Below are 7,728 nucleotides of genomic sequence, written 5' to 3'. Positions count from 1 at the left end.
AGTAAAGCTACTTGAGAGAAACTGGGATTCTTAGGAGCTCCTCGGAGGGGCAGAGAACAGATACAAGAGACGGAGATAAAGTCCCAGCGAAAAGGAATGCCTGGTTGAGGCCTGGCTGGATTTCTGCCTTTAGGTCCCCGCAGGGTTTCTCTGTCCTCTTACATTAAATCCTCCTCTCCCTTTTGACTTATTAGCACAAGAAAGTTTCTATTACTTGAGTGAGGCCTGCCCAATAAAGCTCTCCAAAAGAAGTATATCTATGCTGAATTGTAAAAAATGAGTAGAAGGTACTTGGGTTCGGGTGAGGGAAGAAAGAGAAAGAAGTCTGTACAAAGGCCCACAGACAAGAGAGAACACAGCCAGTTCTGGAAATTTTAAATAGTTGAATAGGGCCAGAGCACAGGCTGCTGGGGAGAGGAAGAGTAAGAACAGATGACACTGGAAGAGGGTCTGCTTTCAATAGTGGTGGAGTAGCTAATTCAGAACAACCATTCCATAGACAGCAATTAGAAACTCTGTATAGGCTACAGCAACACAGTTAGCTGAAGGCCCTGGAAATAACCTCAGCAGGAAGACACTAGAGAGAAGTTGCCACTGGAAAGCAAAGAATGGCATGGGAGAGGTTCTCATTTTTTAGCTTTTCACAGGGGACTGCCAGTTTGTGAAACTGTTGAAAAATACAGAAAATGTAGTGATCTCATGTTCTTCGCCAATGATTTCAGTGGTTTGACAGGTGACAATTATTTACTGTACTGTTAATTTCAATTCAAGATTTTCTTCAAACTATAGGAATGCTTCCAAAATATCCAATAATGAAAAATACAAGACAGTGTGATTATGCTTTTTTCACTGATATTGCACTGCATATAAATGAGCTGATTTTGGAGCTCCAAAGAAAGGGAACGTTAATTTGCGACTTAGCTAGACTAGTAGAAGAAGTTATATTGAGGCTAGTTCTTCTTTTTGGGAACTCGTCTACGCTTTTCTTCCCTCTCAGGTTTGCATCTCCTACACCCCAAGGGACCCCGGGGTGTTGACAACCAGGGGAGCAATGGGCCGTGGCAGCTCACCCCGGGCTAACCTGCTGACCCTGTCTCCAAGGCCCGCTTTCCTCTGATGCCCTCGTGAGCCGAAGAAGCCCTGCTCACGCTCCCCGTGTTGCTTCTTCTGTTCTAAGCCCTTCCTTGTTTCACTGTCTCCCGCTTTAATAAATGTACTTTCAAATTTAAAAAAATTATGTTGAAACAAAAACAACAATACAAATCAATAATAATTTTATACATTTTTCTAACATGAATTAATATTCAGAAAATTTTAATTACCATATTCAAAAGCAATATATTGCCACAAAAACTATAAGGAAATTGTGAAGAACACGTATTGATGTTAAAGTTGCTTTTAGCCCTGGCTGGTGTGGCTCAGTGGATAGAGCACCGGCCTGTGTACTGAACAGTCGCCAGTTCGATTCCCAGCCAGGGCACATGCCTGGGTTGTGGGCCAGGTCCCTTGTCGGGGGCTTGTAAGGGGCAATCAATCTCTCACACAATGATGTTTCTCTCTCTCTCTGTCTCCCTCCCTTCCCCTCTCTCTAAAAATAAATAAATCTTTTTTAAAAAGTTGCTTTTAAGTTTAGGCACTATCCCTTTGAAATAATACTGAGTTCACACTAGAGTTAGTGAATTTATTAAACTTGAACAGGAATAGTTTCAAACCAGTAAGGTTTTGCTTCAGTGTTAAATTCATCTTTCCCAAAAGATGAAAAAGTGTTGTTAATGCAATTGTGTTTAAAGAAATATTTCTTTTTGACAGCTGATTCAATTATAGGAAAACTTAAGCATATTTGGAACAACTTGGGTATGTGAACCTACTTGCCCAACTGTAAATTTTATGAAATCTAATCGCAGATCAAGTATTTCCAATGAAAATTTAGCATCCAAATTGAGGTATGTTTTAAGTGTAAAACATGAACTTAGATTTCAAAGACTTAGTAAAAATTTAATGTAAATATCTCATTGAAATATTTTATATTGATTACATGTAGAAATGACGATATTTGGATATGTTGGTTATACAATATATTATTAAATTAATTTTATCTGTTTCCTTTTATTTTTTGAGATATGAGTACTGAAAATTTTAAATTTCATGTACGGTGCACATTACAGGGTAGGGCAAAAGTAGGTTTATAATTGTGAATATGCAAAACTGAGTTTATTCTTGTATATTTATTAATTATTGAATTCTTTCCCATATAAACAACTGTAAACCTAATTTTGCCCCAGCCTCTATATTTCCATAGGACAGCATTTGACTTTTGATTACACTTTAAGGAGGTAGAAAAAGGAGAGCAAAACAAACCCAATGTAAGTAAAAGGAAAGAAATAATAAAGCAGAATCAACAAAAGAAAGAACAGAAAAATAATACAGAAAGAGAGCAAAGCCATAAGTGGATTTTTTAAAAGATCAATAAAAATGAGAAACCTTCAACCAAAATCAAATAGAGAATAAGAGAGAGAGCAATTACTGATGTGACTGAAGAGACTGGCAGCAGACTAGGCAGGGCTTTACAAACCATTTAAGGCATTTGGACTTGTAGCACTGAAGACATTAACAAGAAGTCCCATAATCAGGTTTGAATTTTAGAATGGTAAGGTAGCAATGTAGAGTATAGGGTGGAAACAGACCAGTTGGGAAGCCGTTGCAGCAGATCGAGAACACTGTTGTAATATGCAATCGTGGCCCTGTGTCTGAGGCATCGTGCCAGCTCTTCTTTCCCACCTATTTTTCCTAAACACCCTTCTCCTATTTAGAAAAGAAAGGAATACCTCTTACTCATCCCAAATCTGGTTAGAGTGCATTGCTCTGAGGCTTAGAAATCACTGTGATGCCAAAGAAAGAAACAATTTGAAGTACTAATAAAAATTAAGCCTTTTAAAGAATTTATTTTTTTCATTATATAGTAAAAATTGATCTTTTGTACCATTATGTAAATGTTAATATTCAATGCATGTGTGGATTTATGTAACTATTACCACACTCAAAACAAAGAACAGTTATACCACCTCAAAACCTCCCTTGCATTCTTTATAGCCACAACCATCCCTTGCCCCCTGGCAACCACTGATCTCTTGTTTATCAGTACAGATTTGTATTTCTGAGAATGTCATATAATTGAAATCATTCAATATGTAGCCTTTTGAGACTGGCTTCTTTCACTCTGTGAAATATTCACCCAAGTCATTGCATGTATCAATAATTCTTTCTTTTGCTGTGTAGGATTCCATTGCATGGCTATACCATATTTGTTTATCCAATGGAAAAGTATTCAGCCACAAAAAAGAATGCATCGCTGATACACGTGACAGTATCCAGGATTGGGTCACATGGTAGGTGTATGTTTAACTTTATAACAAACGGTCAAACTGTTTTTCACGGTGGCTGTACCGTTACATTTCCACTAGCGATGTATGAGAGTTCAGTTACTTTGCATCTCCACCAGCACTTAGCATCGTCAGTGTTTTCCACTTAAGCAGTTCTAGTAGGTGTACAGTGGTATCTCCATGGTTTTCATTTGCATTTCCCTAGTGGCTCTGATAGTGAACATCTTTCCATGTGCTTATTTGCCAACCTTATATCTTCTTTGGGGAAGTGACTGTTTGTGTCATTGCTCATTTTTCAAACTGGATGGTATGTTTTCTTACTGTCGAGTGTTCTTTATACATACTGGATACCAGTCCTTTGATGGACACAGGATGTGCAAATATTGACGTGGGATGTACAAATATTTTCCCCCCAATTTTTCATTCTCTTAACAGTGTCAAAGAAGCCTTCTTTTTAAAAAGAGATTTTATTTATTTATTTTTAGAAAGAGCAGGAGGGAAGGAGAGAGGGAGAGAAACATCAATTTGAGAGAGAAACATCAGTTGGTTGCTTCTTGTACACACTATGACCTGGGACTGAACCCTCAACCCAGGTGTGTACCCTGATCGGGAATTGAACTGGCAACCTTTGACTTTGCAGGGTGATGCCCAACCAACTGAGCCATACCAGTCAGGGCCCAATGAAGCGTTCTTTAACAAAGGCATTGATGTCAAGTTTTATTACATTCCTTTAATTTATGCAGATTATTTTTGGTGACAAAGTTTGGCATTAAAAATGGAGTGTTTTGGCTTATGTTTGGGTATTTTCAATTCATATATTATAGAGTGGAGTGGAAGTAGGGATGTACCTTTAACGACTTTTTCTTCTCCCAACAAAATATGCTTTGTCTCTGAGGGAATCCAGCAAGAGCAAAGCAAAAAAAGCACTGGTAGATGTTAAGGAAAGTTGCACCTTATTTCGCTCAGCGCACAAACTCAAGGACCTTGTCCTTTGTCACCTAACTTAGCATTAGAACCCAGTGACATAGGGATGTGTATTAACACATCTACTTGAGCCCTAATGGCGCGGCTCAGTCAGCTGGACACCAGCCCGCAAAGCAAAAGGCTGCAGATTTAATTGCCAGTCAGGCACATGTTTGGCCAGGGCCTGAGGCAACTGACTGATATTTCTCTCGCTCTTTTTGTCCCTCTGTTCCCCTCTAAGGATAAATAAATAAAGTCTTTTTAAAAAATCTACTTGAATTGAACAATAATGTCAGACACTGTGACAGAAAATGAGTCTGATTTGACTGACTGGTTTGACTATGAGAAATGGCCTTCCCAATTAGGTTATGTGGCAAATTTTTGCATAAATTAAATCAGTTAAACCTGAAGCACCAAGTTTTTATTATTTATTTATTTTTAGAGAGAGAGGAAGGAAGGGAGAAAGAGAGGGAGGGAAACATCGATGTATGAAAGAAACATAGATTGGTTGCCTCTCGCATGCCCCCAACTGGGGCCTGGCCTGCAACCCAAGCATATGCCCTGACTGGGAGTCAAATCAGCTACCTTTTGGTTCGCAGGCTGGCACTCAATCCACTGAGCCACACCAGCCAGAGCAAAAGCCCCAAATTTTTAAAGAAAATGTATTTCAAGAATATAATGCTTTTTTTAAAAAAGATTTTATTTATTTATTTCTAGAGAGAGGAGGAGGGAGAAAGAGAGGGGGAGGATCATCAATGCGTGGTTGCCTCTCAGGCGCCCCCAACTGGGGACCTGGCCCACAACTGAGGCATGTGCCCTGACTGGGAATTGAACCATTGACCTTTTAGTTCACAGGCTGGTGCTCAATCCGCTGAGCTACACCAGCCAGGGCTATTTCAAGTATATAATATAAAAAGTACTTTTTCATAAAAATATTAGATAGAAAAGGTGTCCTGAAATGTACAATATTCTAATTTTCCTAGCCCGTTCCAAGTATATCAGGTTAAACAATGTGACTCTAAGTAGATGAGTAACTGTTATAATTGACAGTAATTTGATAAACCTTGGTAACATCTTTTTAGCATACCTCCGAGAAAATGAGAAAGTGAATACTTCCAGTGATTTTTGAACACAAGTAGTTTCAAATTCTTTGCTCTCAACAAAAATTAAAGGAAATATAATCAAGTTGTCAGCAGAGAGTTTCAGTAATTTCTGATGATGGATTAGTATGTAATTTTTTGGCATATATATCAGAAAATATTCAACAAAATGTATGACATTGATGTCATCTATTTATAAAGTGGACAAGGTTTCTCAACACTAACATTTATAAAATAAAAAAATAGGAATATAATTTATTGCTGAACCTTGTCTAATTCTGGTGCTAAGTTATGTTCCTCACTCATATATTCATAGCAAAAAAAAAAAAAAGAAACAATAAATAATACAATTTAAAAATGGGCAGAAGAACTAAATAGATTTTTTTCAAAGAAGACATGCAAATGACCAACAGGGATATGAAGAGGTACTCAATATCATTCATCATCAGAGAAATACAAATCAAAATTACAATGAGGTATCACTTCACTTCTTAGAATGGCTATTGTCAAAAAAGACAAGAGATAACAAGTATTGGAGAGGATGTGGACAAAAGGGAACAATTGTGCACTGTTGGTGGAAATGTAAATTGGTGCAGCCTCTATGGAAAACAGTAAGGAGTTTCCTCAAAAAGATAAAAATAGAATTACCATATGATCCAGCAATCCCACTTCTGGGCATATATCAGAAGGAAATGAAATTGCTATTGCAAAAAGATATCTGCACCCCATGCATTATTCACAATTGCAAAGACATGGAAACAACCAAAGTCTCCTTCAATGAATGCATAGATAAAGAAAATGTGAGATAGGTATATGTATATATAAATATTATTTGGCTAGAAAGAAGGAAATCTTGTCTTTGGTGACAACATAGATGGACTTTCAGGGAATTCTGCTAAATTAAATGTCAGACAAAGAAAGACAAATATGTGTGGATGATCTTTGTATGCGTATCATCTTTGCTTGCATGTGAAATCTAAAAAAGCCAAACTCATAGAAACAGAGAGTAGAAGTGGGTGATTGCCAGGGGCCGAAGGTTGGGGGAAATGGCGAGATGTTGGTCAAAGTGCACATATTTCCAGTTATAAGATAAATAAACCCTGGAGGTCTAATTACAGCACGGCGACTATAGTTAACTATACTGTACTCTATACTTGAAAATTGCTGAGAGAGTAAATCTTAAATTTTCTCACACCATCTGCTCCCCGCAAAGGTAATTATGTGAAGTGATGGCAGCGTTTGCAAACCTCTTTGTGGTAACCATTTTGTAATATATACATTATCAAATCATCATGATATACACCCTAAGCTTACACAGTGTTATATGTCAATTACATCTCAAACTAGGGAACAAAAACTACTGTTTATCCACAGAAAAATGCATTTCAAAAAGAACCAGACCATCCCTCTCATTGGGGCTATAATTCCAATAACATTTTTACTTTTTGTTTAACAATTATTTATATAAATTTACAATATATTTATGTTTTGGTTGACACCTAATAATAATTGTAATGATAATTTGATCTGAAAGAAAAATTTAACAAGAGCCTTTTGTCATAAGAAGTAAAACAGATTTAAAATTTCAATATGTATACATTATTTTTGTTTCAGAGAATTATTGCAAAATGATAAAAATGATTAGAATGTGATAAAAGGCTTTCATGCATATGTTACCTGAGAACATAGTTCTGTCGAGAAAGTGCAATGGAAATGTAAGTTCATGAAGATGAAAGAATGAGAACATTTCTGATGTAAATGAAAAACTTATTCACAAATTTTTACAGTGAGGGCTGACTACTCTCACCCTTTCCCCATCTCTTGTAACCACTGCATGTATTTGCCTGAAACTTTCAGGAGGTGTCCAAGTAAAAAGTTTGAGAATGATTGGTTAATCCACTCTCTCAAAAAACGTGGGTGTGAAGTGGAGGAGAGGCAGCTAGAGGGAAGCTCATAGCAAAGGAAATTTTATTTTTTTGATAGATTTGACCATACGTGTTTGGTGTCATGCCCATTTTTTCAGACGAGATCAGGTGCATTCAGCATCGTTTGGCAGTAGATAGGTATTGTGACTATTTTTTCAGAAAAGAGTGGCCCAAAGAAGCTATGAGTTTACTCCAAATGGGGAGACCCTGGAATTAAACCCAGGCAATAAGGTTGACCCTTGAACGATATGGGTTTGAAATATGGGGATCCACTTATATGGTTTCCTTCCTGGGAATCTGAAGATGCAGAGGATCAACTATATACATTGATCTAAGCCATTTTACATAGGGGACTTGAGC

This window comes from Pteronotus mesoamericanus, unplaced genomic scaffold, assembly GCF_021234165.1.
Source record: "Pteronotus mesoamericanus isolate MK-2021 breed Mesoamerican mustached bat unplaced genomic scaffold, CSHL_Meso_final contig_246, whole genome shotgun sequence".
Taxonomy (NCBI): domain Eukaryota; kingdom Metazoa; phylum Chordata; class Mammalia; order Chiroptera; family Mormoopidae; genus Pteronotus; species Pteronotus mesoamericanus.
The sequence above is the reverse complement of the archived record's forward strand: the minus strand, read 5'-3'. Positions refer to the sequence as shown.